This window comes from Condylura cristata, unplaced genomic scaffold (assembly GCF_000260355.1).
Source record: "Condylura cristata isolate star-nosed mole 26May11 unplaced genomic scaffold, ConCri1.0 scaffold00023, whole genome shotgun sequence".
Classification (NCBI taxonomy): domain Eukaryota; kingdom Metazoa; phylum Chordata; class Mammalia; order Eulipotyphla; family Talpidae; genus Condylura; species Condylura cristata.
Genome location: NW_004567124.1, coordinates 2045945 through 2065763, shown reverse-complemented (window position 1 = coordinate 2065763; position 19819 = coordinate 2045945). Strand labels below are relative to the sequence as shown.

Sequence of the window (19819 nt, the reverse complement as noted above, 5' to 3'; positions counted from 1 at the left end):
ATCCATGAGGTACACTGCTGAGGGGACCAGCGGGTGGGTCAGGAGAGATCTGCTGTGCCATGTGGGTCACCTCCCTGGCCAGGAATCAAACTTGTGCTACAGTGGCATTAGAGAGCTCCATCATGCTGTGCTTGAACCCACTGTGCCACCAGGGAGGGCCCAGTTTCTCTCTTTCTAATATTTAATAATATCCCATTGCATGTCTATACCACATTTAGTGTGTTCATTCATTTGCCCATGGAATCTGATTTGCTTCTGCCTTTCTGGCTATTCTGAATAATGCAGCTGATGCAGCTTCCTGAATCCAGCACCATCCCAACTGGACGTTACTATGCACATTGGTGCACAAATGACTCTTCAAGACTCTACTTTCACTTCTTTTCCTTAGACACCAAAAGCAGAATTACTAAGTCATATGGTAGTTTTATTTGTAATTAACTGAGGACCCAGCATCCAGTTTACTTAGATTGGGTTTTCCACAGTGACAGTGATGGAGTTCAGGTGTTGGCGTTCAGTACATGAGTGGGGTCCTTGGGTTCCCTCTGAAAGAGGTTGCAGCAGTTTCCTATTCAGTGACACACAGCTAATTTACTAAGTAAAAGACATTTTCATAGACACAAAGAGGCCTATGCTGTATTCTTTTTTTTTGAAGATTGATTTATTTATGCATACAGAACTGGGTATAGGCCAGAAGTGCAGGAGCAGTGAGAGGATTCATCAGAGACAGAATGGGGAGCAGAACAGGCAGATCAATGGAGTACACTGCTACACTGCTGAGGGGAGCAGCAGGCAAGACAGGAGAGGTCTGCCCCGCCATGTGGGTCACCTCTGGGGCCAGGGATCAAACTCACAGTGAAGCGGCTGCAGCTGCAGCTAGCTTGCTATACTGTATCCTAACCCTCTGAGCCACCAGGGAGGGCCCCTAGGCTATATTCTAAAAAGGCAGGTTTATTAGGAAAAAGAGGTGCCTGTATAGCCACAGGTGGGCAGTCTGTTGATGTCAGGGATCGTGGACCTGGGACATGGAAAGAACTGAGTCACAGAGACAAGTGAGGGACTGAGCTCAAGTCTTACGTGTCAATCTTTATTTTTCCAGAGCTTTCATTCCCATCTTCTCAGCATTAGACAATATAGCAGGCATTCTAAAGATGACATAAATGTAATGTTTCACCATAGATCTTATTTTGACCTTTTGCTAATTATCTGTGAAAACTATATGTGCCTTAAATCACGCAGGCAGTGCTCGTGATTAAGACAGTTACATATTATCAAATTAAGGCATACACTGTAAAGATAAAGATCAAAGTTATGCGTTGTGAGGTTTTTCAAGGAACACTCACCACCTCTGCCCACACCAGGAAGGACATTCCTTGTGTCCAGATGATGGGTCTAAGGAAAACCAAAAGAGTTTGCTCAAGGTTCCTCCCGGGAGGTCTGGCCGATGGTCAGATAACCTCGAGCCCTGGTTTCCAGTCCTGCTGTATGAGTGTGCTCAGTGCCCCAATCATGGTGAGCTCACCATGTTCCAGAAGTGCACCTGGCTAGGACCCTAGGGCCCTATTGTTTCTCCACACAGTCTTGGGACAAGATCAGCATTTTATGAGAGCAAGGGGTTTTTTATATAGTGATTACTGAGGGATAGTTATTCCTTTGTAGAGTGTTATCTATTGTGGTTGGGTTAATCTGTGAAGACTGGTGTTTCTTTGTAATGACAGACAAATTCTCCATACCCCCATCTCCAGTCTGTGCCTACAGATTTTCCATAGCTGGTTTAATAACTTGTTAATCATTTCTGCCCTTCACCTCTAGCTTCTGGCCTTGTGAAGCTTCCATCCTAAATTTTCTAAGCTTCCATCGACAGCACTGGTTTACATTTCCACCAACAAAGCCTATGGATTCCAATTCCTCCAATTTTTTCTAACACTTTTTATATCTGTATATTTATAAAATAACTATCCTAATTGCCATGAGGTATTGGTTTTGAGAGCATTTTTAAGCGAAAAAATAACAAAACAGAATGAATAACATAATAGAAGCAATCCCTGCATTTTCATATAAAAGAATACAAATCTGGAAATGCTAGCATTCTCCATTATACATCTTGATTCAAAAAGCAAACAGTGTGAAAAACCAAACAGGATAGACCCAGTGGGACCTCGGCCACAGTCTTAAAAGAGCTTATTTTACATTTCCTCTCTGTATTGTCTGTTTTGATTTTCATAGGGCTGTTTTGGGCAATCTCTTCATATGACTTTAACTGGATAAGAAAACCAGAGGGGGATAAGAGAAGAGTGTGGGGAGAACTATTGGGAGATACATGGGTTGCATGCAAAAGCTATGGAAAGTTGGACAAGGGCCTACACGGTTAAATCCAGTGTATATCTTGTATCTCCTGTATCTATGTCATGGGATCTTACCCTGCCCACCAGTGCTGTGAACGTACAAAAAATCCTTGTATGTCTTTGCTCTAAATGTATACATGCCCATCTGGGAGAGCTTTGACCTAGGAAGTAGTTAACTTATATTGAGTTTTCTGTGCTGTATAGTACAGCAGCAGTATAGTGAGAGAGGGAGGTGGTAACGCCCTGAATTACTAAGTCAAAAAAGACCACATCCTTCATCTCACCAAATCTGGACATTTAAAGACAGTTATCCTCTTTTTTGCCTCCTCCCACAGTGTTAGGTTATTCCGACTGGGCAATCAGAGGGCAATCCAATCATCAAGCTGAAGTTCCATAGTTGACAGGAGGTAGGGAAGTGAGTCGGGAAAGAGCCAGCATCGCAAAGGTTACCGTTATGGCTGTGCACCGTTGGGATGGCGGTAGGAGTGCCTGTGTCCCAGGGATCCCCGTCTGTTGTCATACCTTTCTCATCGAGATTGAGTATGTTTGTTGGTTGGAAAATTTTGCTGAAGGAGAAGAATGAATCTGTTCTGAAGACCTGTGCTCATCAGTAGATGAGGGGTAAGTGGCAAGAAACCATGGCCCTTCAGAATACAGGAAGCTCTCAGAAGAGGGGAGATAACATCAACTCTGTGCAGATCCAGTAAAGAAATGAAACGTGGCCCTCCCTGGTGGTGCAGCGGGTTAAAGAGCAGCACTGAGATGCTAAAGCCACTTCAGCATGAGTTCGATCCCCGCCTGCCCCGGAGGTGACCACATGGCACGGCAGACCTCTCCTGACCTGCCCACGGCTCCCCTCAGCAGTGTACTTCGTCAGTCAGCCTGTTCTGCTCCCCACTCTGTCTCTGGTGAAGCCTCTCGCCGCCCCTTAGCCTCTAGCCTGTACCCCAGTTCTGTATGCACAAATAAATCTTAAAAAAAAAAAAAATGAAATGAAATGTGCAGGTGACTACTTGCAAGAACCACAAGGAGAAAGAAAATAGAAAACTGAGACCCTGAGCAGCTTTCCCCAGGTTGGGCTACTGAGCAGCTGGAGTCCTGAAGTACAGCCAAATAGCCACGATCCCTTCTCGTCTTCCAGGCACGTTTTTATTGGCCATGCTTCTACAACAGTAATCAAAGAAAATTAAAAGAACAGGCAGTTCAGAAGAGCCTTGGGAGCAGCCTAACATCAGTTAACTACCTATGGGCAGGGGAGTAATTTCAATAAAGCCTCAAGACTAATGGGGACAAACCCCTAGCCCATAATTTTGCAGCTAAGGGCTGCCACATTTTGATACAGATATTTCTAGCTGCAATTTTTTGAAAGCCTCCAAAGGCAGACATTCCACCTCTTCCCTGGGCATTTAGTTACAAGGTAGAAAAACAAGTGAATGTTTATTGAGTGCCTGTGCTTTGATTAAGCATTTTCTCTCGTCTGATCCTCAGACAAGTGGGTGAGCTAAGTATCAGAACACCCATTTTAGCAGTGAAGAAAAAGCAAGGTTCACTGACATAATTTATCCAATGACACAAGCTTACGAAGTGGGAGAACTGAGCTCCAAACCCAAGCTAGGATGTGCAGAAACTATGCTGCTCTACCTTTATGCTTTTCTGTAGAGGTTTGACTACAAGTCATCTCAGCATTCTTATCTGATACATTCACCAGCATCTTATCTAATGCATTTCTTTGAATACAATTGTACTTTGGAGGTCCTAATGGACCCCAAAGGCCTTAGCTATGAAGCCATAGCTAGGCAGCAGAAGTAATTGTAGAACAGCTTGGGAGCTCTGAGATTGAGAGGAAGGTTCCACCTCATTTAACTCAATGACCACCATCCAGATTGTCCCACAGTCAAGCAGTGGGCTGCTTTTCATGCGGCTTCTGTACACATCCTTTTTTTCCTTTTTGTCTCTGCCCATCTTTTCCCCAAATATCACAAAACACTATTGCAGCCTGAGGTTTCAGTTAGACTGTGGCATGATGAGCTCATGCCACGCTTTGTGTGGCCAGGGCTGGGGCACCATTCAGGGCTCTTCCTTTAAGGGGGAGTCATGGGAGGGCTGAATTGTCTTTTCATGGAGCCACAAGGGAACTCCAGTTTCTCATTTGTCCAAATCCTTGTTTGTCTTTGGGAAGTGAAATGCTTGCATTTGATTGTGATTTGGATGGATTGGCATCTTTTAAAGTCCTGGAGGAATGAAAGCCAAGCTTACTCCGGGGATTATCCCCTGCCATTCAATGGGACTGAATGCAAAGGGCTGCATTCGTTTGGTAAATAGTGGTGGAGGGACCCGCCCCTGCTTTTTCTCCTGGTGGTTGTGCCTATTTGGACCAAACGTGCTCTGCCTGCAGAGAGAGCCTGAAAAGTCTCATAGCAAATAACTGGGGCTTGAAAGGGATAACCAAGGCTGGCTGGTGAATCCCTTCAGGGTCACAGTTTCTATCTTCAAGTAAAAATGATTGCATTCCACACTTGCCAGGTAAATCCAATAGGCCACCAAGCGGGAATAAATTCCTCCCAGCCACCAAGGACAAAACCTTGGTTCTGGGCCCTGGTAGACTCTTGGTTTAGCTGGTGGGAGCAGCCACTTGCTGGGGTCCTTTGTGTCTGTCCCTGTGTGTATGCATGTGCCAGTCACCCCTTCCCTGTCTGGGTTGCTGTTTATTTTTTTTGGAAAGCTCCTGGCTGTCTGGGATTTTATCTATTCATCCCAGTCTGAACAGAGGTATGTAAATGAGCTTGTTAATTCGAGCAATTGATTAAGCTGTTTTTTAATGTGCTCAAAGCTGCCCTAGGCACAGCAGGGAGGCATGAAAGAAGCCCTGAGGTCTCTATGTGTGACCTTGAGCAGCTCCAGGAATCTTTCTTGTCCTTGGTTTTGGAAGGTTAGATCAGTTGCTTTCTAGAAGTCTTTCTTTCTTTTTTATTTATTTATTTTTACATCATTCTTCATTTTGTGCATTTTTTCATCTCGATTGTAATTCCCATGAACTTCCCACCACCACTTCACCCATGTGCCATCACCATATTCTCATGTCCTTTTCCCATTCCAGTTTTGATCCTATTCTCCTCTCCACCCCCCATAAACTGTCTCTGGCTTATAGTTGGTCATTGTTTTTCATTTTTTCTTTATTCCAATTGCTTTTTTTTTTCCTGGTCCCTTATGCTCCTGCTATAAGTGAAACCATCTGATATTTTCCTAGAAGGACTCTTTCTGTGCTGTGGTTCTCTGAGGTCACTTGAGACAGAGGACATCAAGCCAGCTAAAAATTAAGACTCAGTACAATTAAGAATAAAATTGAGTCATAGAAAAATGTCCCCTTTGATTGTAGCCATAAAAAGGTTGCTAGCAAATAAAAATAAAGAATCCTCAGTTAAATTTGAATTTTATGTAAATGAACTTTTTTTTGCCAGTATAGGGTGCTGTAAATCTGAAAAATTCAGGACTGCATCTTATCTGGAAGTCCTGATCCAATGAGAGCATGGGAACCGGGAATTTAGGTGAACCACCTAAATGCGTTCTACTAGTTATGTTACAGGGAAGCCCAGAGTGGACTGGGCCGCCTGTCTGTGGAGCCTCACCTGTGTTCTCACAATTCGGTTATACTGCAGGTACACACAAAAGGGTCAATAACGGGTTTATTTACAAAAGGGGCAAGGAATAGGAAACAACCCAGGGAAAGAGAGCGGGATACAAAGTAACTGGAGTACCTTACTGCGAGGCTGACTGAACACACCGAGTCACATGGTCAAGAGAGCCACTACCCGAGCCAGAGAGCAAGAGATGCAATCGCACCCTATTTATCCCCTAAATGTCCCAGAATTCCTGCTAGCTCCGACCTTGGGTCCTCGCAGTTCTCTCCCTGGTACTGCTAGGAGTTGTAGTTTCCAGTCACTGGAGTAGTGTGTAGGGTCCAGAAAGCTGGAGTAAGGGGTGGGGTCCACAAGACTTTGCAGAGTTCCTTTAGGACATCCTTCCCCTTAACAGTTACACTGACTTGCTGTTTTATTCTTTTCATAGCTCCTACCACTGATTGAGACAGCTTCTTCTCCATCCCCACCCTCATACAGCTAACTCATCCTTCAGATTTCAGTTTAAAATAGGAAAAGTCAGTAAAGTCTGTCTAAGGCTTTATTTAGCCTAGACTGAACCAATTTCTCTGTTTCATATTGTGTTTGCTTGTCATGTATGTATGTTTGTTTGTTCCATAAAAAACCCAGACTGAAGGTGGGGTGTAGGTAGTTTGAATATCAAGGTTATTCTGGAAATGTGCACAGAAGCAATTGCCACAGAGAAGCAATTGCCGCAGAGGTGACAATGCTCATGGTGAGCTTCTGTGATAGGGCAATCCCAATATGCATTGGGTTGCCTGACTGTGGGTCCTCACCTGTGTGCTTAAAGGGACTTCTAATAAAATATGGTTGCAGGCACGCAGAAAAAGATTAATAATGGATTTATTTACAAGAGAAAGGAAAATGAATAACTCAGGAAAAGTTGATAAATGCATCCTACCAGTTCTGCTGACCTGGAACCCCAATGCTGAAAGACAGTGAAAAGCCACGAGACCTCCAAATCTCACATGTCCGGTTTTGTATGCAACACGACTGCTTAACTCCACCCTCAGGCCTGAGCAATGCTCCCTATGGTGGTGCTGATATTTGTAGTTCTGGTGTCTGGAGTGAGGGTGGAGTCCCCAAAACCTGTATCTGTAGAGCTTGTTCAGGACATCCTTTCCCCCAACACTTCCAGAAAGGTAAAGAGAACAATTAAGTAGTCAAAGGCCCACTTGTAGCCTATCCTTGCAGCCTATCTTAGGAATTGGAGGTGGATATTCTGAAGGTAGTGAAAAGCTTGGGATGATTGTAAAAAGAGTACTACATTACTAACAGCATGAAAGTCACTCTTCACTGGCATGTGTTAAATCCCAAAAGGGAGCGCTCAAAGCAGAGAGCCTTCTATGGTGTTGCTAAGAAACCTGCCATGAGCTTGACAGAGAGCATCAAGTCAAGAAACACCTGCTGGGCTCCTGCTGCCTTCTAGGAACAAAGCATGTGCTAAGCATGAGTAGTTCACAAAGACTTAGGTGAAACAAAGCCCAGGCCCTATGCATTAGTTCCTGTAGTCAAAATTTCAGGTTAGTAGGGGTTCCTTGAAGTCTCCCTTTGAATTCTGGGAATTTGTGAGACTTTAAGTCTTTGCCTGAAGCCATTAAATCTTTCTTCTGGCTGAACCCTTCTTTTTCCAGTGCCTTACCATGTGTACTCTTAAATGTTGTGGAAAGAGAAAGTATTTCTTAGAAGCACTTCTGGACTTGCTAACCTGCCCACACATTGATGCAATTCACTGTCCCATATCTGGATGAGCCCATGGTGTACTCTTACCACTGTTAACTGTTCCTCTGGTCTGATGCCAACAGACTGTATCATATATGTGCACACACATGTGATTATGCACAAATGTATATACATTCACATACTTCTGATTTACATGTGTAAATAAATACATATTGACACTCTACATATAGATGCACATATGTTCACACATGCACATATAAAACCATTTAAACACAGACACACGTGTGCACACACATACGCATACACATGTGTCCTTACATACATCTTTACTAGGAGAATAGTAAGCCGGGGAAACCAAGCCCCACTTGCTGTGCCCTGCAGAGGTGGTGCATCGCCTCTGCCTCTGAGTTTCCTGAGCTCCTAGACCCTTACATGACCTGGTGTCTCTACCAGAGTTCCTGTCTCTCATCTCCTTCTCAGAGCTCTTGACAACCTGTCCTTGACAAGAAAAATGCAACTGCATCACTTTTCCAGAGGATATGCACATAGTCCATAATTTAATACGTCCATACCTGCTCAGAGAGCTATGTTTCTGAACCAGAAGGAACTGGTTGTGACTTCCCTCTCCTATTGAAGCTGTCAAGCTGCTTTCCTGACAGTTAGCCAAACCAACTTTTTACTGACAGAATCCCTTTCAAATGTCTACCTTTTATTAAATGTAACACTTTAAGATGTAACACTACATGTCACACAGCTTGAAGAGTTTTAAACAGTCTGGTGTTTTCTCCACAATGGTATTTGTTTTCAGTCATTTTTTCCAGTTTTAGATTTATTATGACGTGAGAGAAAAGAAAACATTTCAAAAAAAAGTTGTGTAACTTAGACAAAGCTGACTTGGCCAATTCCCATGAAACTACGTGTCTTGGAACTTTCTCCAAATGGGAAACTATGGCAGTTCCATGTTCTGCTCACTGGAAAATGTGGCATGGTGCTTCATAGGCAAGAAGAGCGTGTTCATCCTTTCAAGCAAACAATGGCCGTGTGTGGTCTGGGCTTTTGATCCACCTCTGCACTCCCAACTCACATGGTCTTTTCTTCTCTCTCCCCTGCATGGCCCAAGTTCTGGCCCTTGGGTGTGCCCTTCATATACCTCCATCTTGAAGGCTCTGCTCTTCTCTCCTCCCCTCCCCTTCACACAGTAAACTATACTCACGGCTATAAATTCACACTTACTATGTGCATATTTAATTAATACTTGTCTGCCCTGTGAGATTATAGATGCACAAGTTTAAGGAGCTGGTCTTTTTCTCCTGATCCTTTCCATCACACTTTAGTCTGGAATTAGGTAGACATTCAGTAAATATTTGCTGAGTGACTGAGTTCATAAGATGAATGAATGCTGACTTCCCTGAGGGCAGAGACTCTAATTTACTTGCTTATGTTTAGCTCCTGGACACAGGGGCTTAATAAATGTTTGTTGAGTAAATGAACACGCATTACTCCACACATGGCCCCATGCCAAGTGTTGTCCAAGACCTCAAGGAGGTAAATTTCTACTTACAGAGATACTATATTTTCAGATGAAAGAATTAAGAGTGCAAGAGGTCACTGAAAATAAGAATTATGCTTTTGCACAAAAACCTGGATTTGAACCCTATTACTTCCCCCACTCTCTCTCTAGCAGGATGGGTTTGAACATGTTATTTAACCTCTCCGAGTTTTGGGTTCTTCACCTTTAAAATGGGATAATAATGATAATAATATCTATCTCACAGAGAGGTAAGGGTAATGAGAAATAATGCCTTTGCCTATCTCACACATGATGTGGTACATTGCCAGCACTGGCCAGTATGCCAGTAATAATACACATTGGGTGTCATTATTATCAGTTTAGAAAATATGCATTTTTAGTGTGGTGGGTCATTGTCCATTAGTGTAAACCCTTCATTGACAACTAGTGCAACTCTTCGTTTTCCTAAGTTTTAGTTTCCTACCAGGTAAAATGAGAAAATTAGCAAATAGTTTCTTTCCAAGTGTGGCGTCCTATGTGATATGGAGAGAGCAGGATGAGAGTATGGTCAGGGGAAGCTTTCAGAAGCATGTGCTCTGAGCCACATCTGAAAGGACAGATAGAATGTGTCAATGCAGAGACTAGAAAGTGAGGCTTACCGGGCAAGGGGGTGAGTGGGGCAAGGACCATGTGGGCAGTGGGTTAGGGAGGGCGGTTGTTTAGGAGCAATGGGGAAGTGGTATACAGGGGCCCAAGGTCTGGAGAAGAGAGTGACCTGAAGAAAGAAGGTTTGGGGCTACTATAGCTTGATCTGGGTGAATGGGGAGAAGACGGGGAGCCGAGAGCCTGAATCAGGGAGGCTGGCTAGGAGATTCTAGCACAGGTTGACAACTGCTGGTCTGGGCTTGGCAGGAGTACATGGCAAAGGGAGCATCCAGACTGAATGAATGGCATGCCCTGGTAGCAGAGAAGACATAGAGAGTGCAAAAGTTTTCTTTAATGCTTGTGGTCTCTGACAAAAATGAGTTCTGTTCTTGAGAAAACTGAGTTGGGCCCTAGATAGTTGCATCAGTGACTGGCAACCCAGCAAAGGGATCAGCTCTCATCTGGAAGCTGACAGCCATGGAGAGAAGGTCGGGAACGACGATCTGTTTCTACTCTCAACACATCTGACACCAATCACATAAGTTTTCTACACCAAGCAATTCTCCAATTTTCTGCCAAAACCAACTGGGCGCCTTGCATTTTCACTCAGTTCTGACCCTAATTGCTAGATTTAATGCAGACCCCATCGGTTTAGCCCCACAACACTGCTCCCCAGTACAGACACTATTTGTAAGTAGCAGTCCCCAAGTTACCCACCCTGCTGTCCAAGTGGCTACAGCTAGGAGTCCCCATGACCTACTCCTCAGATTTGATAGTTTGCTAACCTGGCTCATAGAACTCAGGAAAACGATTTATTGTTACCTGTTGTTTCTAAAGGATACAATATAACAGCCAGGTGGGAGGATTGCATTGGGCAAGGTATGAAGAAGGGGCGGAGGGACCTCCACATCCTCTCAGGGCACCACACACCAGCACCTCAATGTGACTCCCAACCTGGAAGTGTTCAGATTTAGAAAATCACTACAGGTTAGTAAAATCATTAGTAATCATTAGCAAATGACTAGGAAAATCATTAGAAGTCATTTAGATTTTTTATGGCATTTCCATTATGTCAGCATAATTGACTGATCACTGGCTTTTGATGACTGACCCAATCTCCAGCTCCTTTCTCTTTCCAGGAGTGAGGATATTAGTTGAAAATCCCCACCATCTAGGGCCTCCCTGTGGCGTACGGGTTAAGTCTCAGTGCTGTCACCTCTGCAGCCTGAATTCAATCCCTGGCCAGGGAGCTGACCCACATGGCGCAGCAGACCTCTCCTGTCTCACCTGCTGCTCCCCCCAGCAGTGTGCTTCATCAGTCTTCCTGTTCTGCTCCCCACTCTGTCTCTGGTGAGTCTCCTTACCCTCCAGCCTCTGGCCTATACCCCAGTTCTTCTACTTAGAAAAAAAATCCTAACCTCTCTTCATGCTCTGGCCTTTCTGGAGACCTCCCCCATCCAGAAGCTATCTAGGGTCCTGCTTAGCATAAACTAAGGTTTGCTTGAAAGGGGCTTATTATGAAAAACAAAAGATGATCCTCTCACTCCTATCACTCAGGAAATTGTAAGAGTTCCAAAAGTTCTTGCCAGGAACTGAGGACAATAAGCAAATATTATTTCTTAAAATCACAATACCACAGGGGGACTGAGAAAAAGGTTGGCAGCCAGCTGCCATATCCAGCACCAGAACAGATCAATGCAGGTTTTTACAGGTGTTAAGAAGTGGATGGGTGGGGGGGGGGAGGGGGCGCGGGGAGGTGGCCAGCTCCCTGGTGACACAACAGATTAAAGCTCAGCACTGAAGTGCCAGGAAGCTAGCCATAGCTGCTTCAGTGCAAGTTCCATCCCAGGCCTGGGAGCTGACCCACACTGCAATGCAGGCCTCTCCTGACCCGCCTACTGCTCCCCTCAGCAGTGCACTTCGCCCATCTGCCTGTTCTGCTCCCCACTCTGTCTCTGGTGAATCCTTTCACTGCCCTTGCACCTCCAGCCTGTACCCCAGTTCTGTATGCATCAATAAATAAATCTTAAAAAAAGAAAGAAAGAAAGAAATGGATGGGACCAGGTCAGAGAACTGGGGCTCAGTTTTAGAAGTCCAGAACAAAACTGAGACTGGTTTTTGGGCTCACTGGCATGAGGCAGGAAATAGGCTTTCTGTAGTTGCCTGCCCTCGGGGAGACAGAAAATGGAACCAGCGCTATCCAAGAGATGGGAGCAGGGTAGAGCAGGGTAGGTGGCTTGTCCACCAGTAGGTGGCACCAGTGAGCAGTGTCACAGCAGTAACCCACCCTCAGCATAGCGTGGGAAGCTGATCAGAGTAGGTTTGGATGCCAGCAAGGCATGAGAGGGTGACAGGACAAGGCACGAGGACAGTGGAGTCCCATAGACCTAGCCTCAAGGCTGAACTCTCCCTCTTACCATCCCTGAGGTTGGCAGCATGTGACTGAACTTGTCTGTACTCATCCTTCATAGATAAAGGTTAGCTGAGTTAATGTGTGCAGCCTGGCATACATCAGTGCCCAAGGTAGGTCTCCTCTACTACCCAAAAGTAGCACTTTCCCAGGAAGCCTTTCTTCTGGGGAAGTGGCATGAACGTGAAGAAGCAATTACCATTATTATAGGAAAACATTTTGAGCATTCCCAGACCCCAAAAATAACATACTGAAACATACCAAATAACACATAAAACCTAAAATTATACTAACATAGAATAAAAGCAGGAATGAGATGATAAATACACAGCCCATATAAAGTAGTTTCCTGGGAAGGAATTTGACAGGGCCACTCTCACTGCTTGGGAAGCCGCTTGCAATGACTTCAGAGCCAACACTGAAAGCCACTTCACTTTTCACCTTTGTTGTTAAAGAGAAAATCCTCTTTGGATTTCTTTCAGTGAGTGAAAACAGGCAATAATGTAAGTCTTTCCTAAAAGCAAAGTTCCATAACACAAACTTTCAAAAAGGGGTGGGTACCTGATACACTAAAATTTGTAAAAGGTGGGAATAGTTTAGGTAACCAAACCCAAATGCAGTTGTTAAGGAAAAAGAAGTTTCTCTTCCTCCTCTGTTTTCTGCACAATATGGGCCAGACCTGAGAATTTAGAAGAGAATTCCTCAGTGCATGGTCTCTTGATGTTCGTAGCCCTCACTGGCTGGCTTATCCATATATAGCAAGAGCCTTTGAATGAGTTAGTTAGGTATCATTTTGCATATATCATCTTTGGCAGTGCAGTCCCTGATCACCCTGTGGTCTGATTGTCCAATAGGTATCCATTCTAATTCAGTGGCATCAAGTACAGCAGTGGTTCTTACAGTGTGGTTCCTGGCCCAGCAGCACTAGAATCACCTGGGAACTTGCTAGACAGGCAGATTCCAGCACTCCATGCCAGACCTAAGAAATTGGGGATGGAGTCCACTTGTCTGTGTTCCAGAAGACCTCCAGGTGATTCTCCGTACACTGAAGTGTGAGAATCACTCTGCTGGCATATTATAGACTAGACCTGCATTTAAGTGTAAGCAGTAGCTAAAAGGAATTTAACATCTATGAAACATGGATTCAATGATCTTTCAGAATTTAAAAAGGTAATTTTGTTCGCTGTTTCTAATCCAGATCCTCAGAGTGATTGAGACTGTCATAAGTCCACATTAGAAGGGCATTGCATGCAAACTTCTAAGTTTCAATTAAATGGTTGCAAATGTGGGATAGGTTAGGGATATTAGGCAGTTGGTAAACTGTATGTTTTTGCAGTTAAGTTTTAATAACGGAATGTGCCCCAAACAATTTCCTTTTCAGAACAGCTAAGAATTAGCCTTGCCCTCTTCTCATCTGACTTTTTCAGACCAGTGTTCTAATTCCAGGAGAGCCTGGACTCACAGAAGCACACTTTTCATCCTATTTTCCATAACTGTGTCCTGGAAAATGTAATCTTAGGGAAAGCAATTTAAATAGTAATCATCCACATCTAGTCCGGAATTTGGAGTTCAAGGGCAGGCATATTGCTGTCACAGACAGGAGGAATAACACCACCTAGATATCACAGACGCTGGAGGCCAAGCCCACTGCTGCTGTGTCCCGGCTGCTGCTGGGTAATTCACCCAGCCAAAGGCTGCAGTGTGCGCCATCGCTCGGGCTATGAGTAAGTTCCTTTAATTTTGCTTAAACTCTGCACACACATTTAAGACATTGCATCCACATGTTTCTAATTCATTTACACTTCACTCATCAGCATGTGTTGGGTAAGCACCCTGCCATGGCTGAGTTTTATGAGCTGCATTTACGAGGCTGCTTTTCTTGAACAGGGATATCATATATTCTACCCAAAAGAAGGAAAAAAAGCAACAGAACTTGAGCCTGGGAAATGAGGGCTTCAGTACTAAACTTGAAGTGAACTTGTGAAGTTTGAACGGATTCAAAATTCTGCTGCACAGATGTTATCCGTTCTTCAAGAATAGTCTTGCACTTTTACTCAAAATCTTTCTTTTTTTTTTTAAATGTATTTATTTATCTAAGTCATGTTTCTCCTCTTTCCTTACCTGAGATTTTCTCTCCATTTAAATGAGGGGGAAGGAACTTGCAATTGTGAGAAAAACTTGAATCTTGTTTCCTGTCAGTTGTGGGCCCTTTCACCCTTGCCTAATGAGGGCTTATTCAAACTTAGATAAGTAGTAAAGCTCTAAGCTCTAGAACCTCACAGTTCAGCAACATTTTGCTTTGACAGAAAGAAACCCTTTGGGCTTCCCTGATAGCCTATGGATTAAGTCTCAGTGCTATCACTGCTATGACCTGAGTTTGATCCCTGGCCAGGGAGGCGATCCATATGATGCAGCGGAACCTCTCCTGTCTCCCCCACTGCTCCCCTCAGCAGTGTATTTCAGTAGATCTGCCTGTTCTCCCCATTCTGTGTCTGGTGAATCATCTCACCCCACCCTACCCCCCACACACACACCTCTGGCCTGCACCCCAGTTCTTCTACGAAATATTTTTATAAAAAAGAGAGAAAGAAATGCTTTGCTCTTCCAGTTAATTATATTACCTGAAAAGACAGCAAGGAATTTTAGTTTTGTGTTAATTTTGAGTAGAAATGGGAGGGAATCTACCATCAACAGTAACTGACAGCAGTAAGCTGTTTCTGAAAACCTAAATCATTGGGGTTATCGTTTACATTCTTTTAAAAACTAATTTATAGTATTTGCTCACGTTTTGCACACATACATTTTATAGTCAAACAGTTCTACAAACTTGGTACCTTTCCCAATGTTTCTTACTCCTCAACCACTTTAGATGTTCTTATCTTATCTCTAGTGTTTACATTGTTACTTCTGGATTTTTCAGTGTCAAGTGTTTTCTGTTGAAGATGAGGATATAGCCCTCTTCATCATCCTCTCCCTAAATCTTATGCTCCATCTCAAGTCCTCAGCATGTAGCTGCATTGTCATGTTAGATAGATAACCACTGTTTACATAAGACTCACAGCTGAGCCACAGAGTATAGTAGTTAGATCATATCTCCACCACATAATCCTGAAGCACATTTGTGTACAGTGTTTATTGGGAAGTGAACCTGGGTGTGAGAAGAAGGTTTGGAACTTGGGGTAAGATGTAGTCCCACAAAAGCTTCCTCTGGTCCCAAGGGAAGCTCTGAACTGGGGAAGCCATGTAGAATCTGGGGAGGCCTTTGTCTTACCAAATAGGGCCCAGTCATGGGGTGGAAATGTCCCTGGGGAAAAGACTCAACCTGGAAGGGAGATTCCTTAGTCTGTGGACAAGTTCCAGACAGAGCCTTGAGCTACCAGCTGTCAGCTGTTGGGGAGACTCTGCTTGTATTGGGGTGGTGAGGGTTGAGAATCTAGGCATCACACTGCAACATCCACTGCATGTACTGTGGTTATTTTCCTTCTCTTAAGCTCCTTTTCTTCCCCATTATGAATAAATGCATTTTGTTTTCAGTTTGTCTACTATATACTTTAGACTCATTCAAGCCCCAAGTTTTTCTAATAAAGTGTGAATATTTTTTCACTAACTTGTTCAGTATTTTTGGATGTATTAGGCATATTATTCATTTAATTTTCCTGAAGTGATCTCTCTCCCAAGCCTCTGACCTGCTCTTATCTTTCCCAAATTCATGTCTGTCTTGTCAGGATCTCCTTGATCCTATTCCTATGCATTTTCTTTGCTTCTGTCTTAAGTTAAAGCTTCTTTCCTGGACCCCCACAGCATCTATTTTCTTGCTTTATTCCTTCATTGTCATAAATTATATCTTCCAATAAGGGTGTGTGAGAGATAAATTGTGCAAGAATTCAATATCTAAATATTCCTTAATGTTTTCTAAGGATTAATAATTTGACTAGATATAGAATTTTAGTAATTGGTACAGACATGGAATTCTAGAAATCGATTTCCTTACAAAATTATGAGGCATTGCTCAATTATCTTCTGACTTTGATAGTTCATATTGAGAAATCTAGTACTGCATTTCAACATTTTTTAACTATTAACTCCTTTTTTGTTTTCTTTGTACTTTGTCACTTAAAAAATGTCTTTACACATAAATATCAATAAATTATCCAGGGGAATACAGCTCAGTGAGTAATCTAAATATTTGAACTGTATTTGAAGGTAAATTCATCAGCTGTTAACTGCATTATTCTATGTAATCTGAATTTTCCTGTATATTCTCCAGCTTTCTTTCTTTCTTTTTTTTTTTTAACAGAGCAATTGCCTTTAAATCTGTTTACTCCTTGATTTTCTTGGTGAAGTAGTTCCCAAACTTGACAGTGGACCAGAATTATCCAGAGAATCTGTTAAAATACAGGCTACCAGGCTCCATCCCCAGAGTTTCTGATTTAGAAGTCCAATGTGAAACCAAGAATTTGCATTTCAACAAGTTTCCAGGTAACATTGATGCCTCTAGTCCTGGGAGCACATTGAGAGGTGCTGGGTGAATCTGTGGAAGACAAAATTGTTCCCCCTATGGGCAGGGAGGACATTTAGGAAGTAGATAAAAACAGACGGAAATGAATAGAAGGAGGATAGACAGGAAAGAGAACTAACTATATGTCCATTTACTCTTACCTCATTACGTCCAGCTCCCAGACACTTATTTAAGGTTCCCTGAGATCAACTTCATGTGAGAGTGTGTGGAGGCTCCCCTATACCAACAAGCAGTTCTCAGATACCCTGAACTCCTTTCATCTGAATTGTGAGACTTCTGTACTTGGAGATAGTATCTATTCATAAGTAAAAGACTCAGTTTCCCAAAATGCCCTCCATTTTATACACCAGTTGCAAACCCAGGCTGTTACCTCTACTTCTGACCAAACAGTTACAGAATAAAAGTTCTCATGATCCCCCTCCTCAGCTTCAATTAATTCTGGAAGATTAACAGAAATTAATAAACCTATTTCCTCACTAGATAACTGATTTATTATGTAGTATATAGCTCAGCAACAGCCAGATGGAAGAGATACATTGGGCAAAGCACAGGGAAAGGGCACAGATCCACCGTGTCCCCTTAAGGGTATGCCATCTCCCCAAATTCCCCCATGTTCATCATCCTGCAAGCTCTTCAAAGTCCCTTCTCTTGGGAGGGAGGTGTCATTATACAAGCATGAGTGATTAACTCATTGGCCATCCATTGGTGATGGAGGGGACAGCTCCCTCCCCAGAGGTTAAGCAGTCATGAGGTAAAGGGATGGGATTGGAAGTTTCATCCTTATAATCACATTGTTAGTTCTCCAAGCAACCTGCCCCCGTCCTTAGGTTCTTCCAAAAGTCACCACATTCATATAACACAGGATACTTTAATATTCTCAACACTTAAGCAAGTCCAAAACTTTTGGGAGCTGCGAGTCAGAAACTATGGCTAAGACTAGCTATGTATGAGAAATACATTTTGGTTTTACGTCCTATGAGTTGTGGTATTGTACCACTTTTCTGTTATCTCCCTCTGCACTGATAAAATCATGAAAAAAAATCTTTACAGGTGAAGCTCTTAGCATCATATTTGTGCTTTTATTCAAGGTGAAGAAAAGGAATGAAGTAACTATCCATAAAAAACCTTAATCTGAAGCCCTGCAAATGTATTATGGGGGAGGGGTGGAATTTAAAGTAGATGGGGAATTGTACAGTGTGTTGAGAAGATGGCAATATTGGGGGTGATTTTGTTAGGGAATCACTTTCAACTATCTCCTAGGATCTCCCTTTCTCCTTGTCACATGTCTAGGAAGCAGGACCCTAAGCCACATATGCAGAGGGTCAGACCTGGTGGCTGGTCACACAGGGGAAGAGCCAGACTTAAGATCTCACCTTTGGATTATTTTCATGTAAACATTTGGAGACCCTGCCATAATTATCCCACATGAAACCATGGTTTTTAGTGTTCTCAGGATGTCTGCCTATAGTTTGCCTGGAAATTTTGAGAAATAAAATATCTGCAAAAGATAGTCTCCCAAAGGACAAAGTATTTGGGAGGAAGTCAAGAGAAGTGAGCACCCAAAGCCCTTACCCAAGATGAGGTGACTTGCAAGACATAATCTAATGCTCTGGATAGTTTCTGCTATTGCTACAGAAAGCAGGAGCTTGGAAGAGCAGAAACAGCATGTGGATAAATAGATGACATGAGAAACACATTGTAGTGTATTAGTTTTACCTCTAATTTGCCACTTCTTTTCTTAGGTCTGTTGCGTATTTTGGTTGGTGTGGTTTGGTTGGTTGGTTATTTTAATCTAAAAATTGATGGTTTCATTCCAAAGGAACTTCTATCTTTGAGATTCCTGGATTTTCCTCAAGGTCACCTCTTCAATCCTTTGGGCAAAGAAAAAAATTTTGATTTCTAAGATAGAACTCAGTTTACATAGAAGATCCAATCTTCCCTAACCCATGAGTCTCAGAGGCTCCATGTTATTTCCTGTTAGTGGTTTTCAAAGACTTTGGCATAGAAGGAAGTTCATTGCTATGACAGTCAGGCAGTCTCACTAGGGAAAATATGACATATTGTGTTATGTAGGAAAATGTCAGTATTATCCAATCCAGTAATAAGATTTCAGACAAAGGTGTGACCCTGGAGCATGCTGTCTGTGACCAAGCATAGCACTAGTTTTGCCTCTAAAAACAGTGAAAGAAAGAGAGAGAGAGAGAAAGGAAGGAAGAAAGACATGTACTTGACCTGTCTTTCTTTTGCATATGGAAATATGTATTTCCTAAAAAGTTCTCCCATTCTTATTTTGAAAGCAACCAAATTTCTCTAAGATATTAGTTGTAGCATTAATTCATTTAGCACTTAGTGGGCACTTACTGTATGCCATGTTCTGTGTGAAGATGGAGACTCTAGAAGGAAATGTATCTAGTGGGAGGAGGAGGAGGAATGAGAAAAGGAAAAAACAAGAAAAAAGCAAAATCCCTGTACCCAGTTACTGAGTGCAAACTAAATAAGACAGACACATCTCTGGGGCCTCTCAGCATCTGGTTTCAGTGAAATGGATACCCCTGTAGTAGTAGAGAGACCAGACCAGCCTGGGGTGGGTGTTGTATAATTGAGATTAAGATCCATGGAGGGTTCAGGGTAATTGCTCAGGCTTCTCTGCTATTGGCCTCAGTTGCCATCACCTGCGGCCTTGCACGCAGGAGGCAGGTGGGAGCGTGGGCTCGGGGTATGCCTGATGGTGGACATCTGGGAGTATGGTGTGGATGTGTGTAAATGGGCACATCTGAGCCTAGAGGCTGAGGCTAGAAGGGTGGTGTCACTCAGTGACCGGAAGACGATGGTGGAGTGGCACTGAGAGGCTGTGTGAATAGAGAGGTAGGAGCATGAGATGATATCAGAGAGTCCAAAGAGAATGCATAAAGAATTGTTGGGGGCTTGGAAGTCTTCCAGCCTCTTGATTCCTCCCAACCCACCCCTAGCCCCTGCCTTGCCAAACTGCGGGCTTGCCCCATAACAATTGGTATAGAAAGAGCATTAAAGCCTGGCAAAAGCCCTCCCTGGTGG

General features: G+C 43.2%; 1 protein-coding gene across 1 annotated transcript in view; it reads left to right on the top strand.

Moving 5' to 3' along the window:
• THSD4 (thrombospondin, type I, domain containing 4) overlaps positions 1-19819 on the top strand; it is a 478159-nt gene that overhangs the window by 190332 nt on the left and 268008 nt on the right. The gene's annotated exons all lie outside the window — the stretch shown is intronic.